The 1,725-nt window shown below is 42.1% G+C and overlaps 1 pseudogene; it reads left to right on the plus strand.

Annotated features, from left to right (window-relative positions):
* Window positions 1-230: 230 nt before the first annotated feature.
* On the plus strand, window positions 231-1,158 carry LOC105944346 (annotated as a pseudogene).
* The last annotated feature ends 567 nt before the right edge of the window (window positions 1,159-1,725 follow it).

Genomic DNA, 1,725 nt, shown 5'->3' on the forward strand with positions numbered 1-1,725 from the left:
CCGCCTGTGCAGGCTCTGGATGCTCTATAACTCTTCTACTTCTCCGCTGCCGCCTCAATTTACTATACACCTCACTTTTTAGTAAAAGTGTGTATTTTGCTGAGTTTTTTTGGTCTTTTCCCCCCTAGGCTGCTTTGGCGTGGTACCTACACCGCCATCTTAACCGGAAGTCCCTTTCTGTTCTTTTTATAGCTCTGATCTCTCTTTGTAAGTGATGTAGACCATGCCTTATGGCCACTACAAACAGAACAGAAGTGACTGAATTTGTGTTGCTGGGATTGTCTAGCTGGCTGGAAATGCAGCCAGTCATTTTTGGAATCATCCTTGTCATGTACCTGATTGCAGTTATGGGCAATGCCCTACTAGTTAGTACTTGTTGCATGCTCAGACCCCAAGCTTCAGACCCCCATGTAGTTCCTTTTCAGCCAACTTTCCTTTATTGACATATTTCTGACAATCACCACTATCCCTCAGATGCTGGTGCACATGCTGTCTGTAAATCGGACCATTTCTTATAACCGCTGCATGATACAGCTGCTCTTCTTTATGGCTGTGGGCAGCGTGGAGGGCCACTTACATATGCTATATTGCCATCTGTGACCCCTTAAGATACTCTGCTGTTGTTAGCCATTGCCTCTGTCTTCGTAGAACATTGACCTCATGGGCAGTTGTCAGCCTTAGCAGTCTCCTCTATAGTGTGCTGGTCACCCGCTTAATCTCCTGTGGCAATCAGATCACCCACTTCTTCTGTGATATCGCTCCCCTGCTGAAGCTCTCTTGTACTCGACTACTAGTCACTGAGGGTGTAGCCATAGTGGTCAGCCCTTTCTTCTTCATTTTGGGTTCCTATGCCCGCATAGGTATTGCCATAGTCCACATGCACTCCATCGCTGTCCTGTGTAAAGCTCTGTCCATCTGTAGTCCCCACATCATGTTGTACTGCTTCTGTATGGCTTTGTGATTCACATGTACCTCCAGCCATCCTCCAGCTACAACTTGGACCAGGATCGCCATGTTGCCATTTTCTATACAGTAGTCACTCCTATGCTGCATCCATTAATCTACAGCCTTAGGAACCAGGAAGTTAAAGGAGCTCTGCAAAGGCTCTTTAGGAAATTGCACCTCAGGAAACTTTCAATCTGGCTCCCAGGAAAATAGAGAAAGGGAACATGTCTCCTGAGACCAAAGGGCTGTGCTTGTAATAGCTGATATGAATCACATTCCTATGGAATCATATTTGCTATTACCTCCTTCTTGGTTGAATTTGGATAGAAGCAAGTTCATGAATAAATGGAGTGGGCCCTATTCACTGATAAAAGTCTCATCACATTGGAACTAAGATATTTTAAAGTCACTAAGACTGAACATCTCATCTTTCAGGTGTAGTATACAACTCAGAGATTGAGCAAAATGGAAGAAAATAAGTATGGTTTTCAGACTATTGTTCATTTTGGTGTGTCATATGCTGTCTTTAGAGAAAAGGCAAAGTGAGTTACAGTACTGTTATAAGAGTGAATTTGAATAAAACATGAAATAGACTAACTTCTCTAAAATTGTAATTGTAAATCTCATTTCTATAACCTCTCAACTCATAGTAATAAACTTAATGCTTATGATGATAGAATTATATAAATATGTTTTAGCTTTTTGCTGCACAAAAGAGTATAGTATAGATCACTGATAATGGAGATTGGAAAAGAGTTTCACAGTGAGTCTAACACCAGG

The sequence above is a fragment of the Jaculus jaculus genome, chromosome 1, assembly GCF_020740685.1.
Source record: "Jaculus jaculus isolate mJacJac1 chromosome 1, mJacJac1.mat.Y.cur, whole genome shotgun sequence".
NCBI classification, from domain to species: domain Eukaryota; kingdom Metazoa; phylum Chordata; class Mammalia; order Rodentia; family Dipodidae; genus Jaculus; species Jaculus jaculus.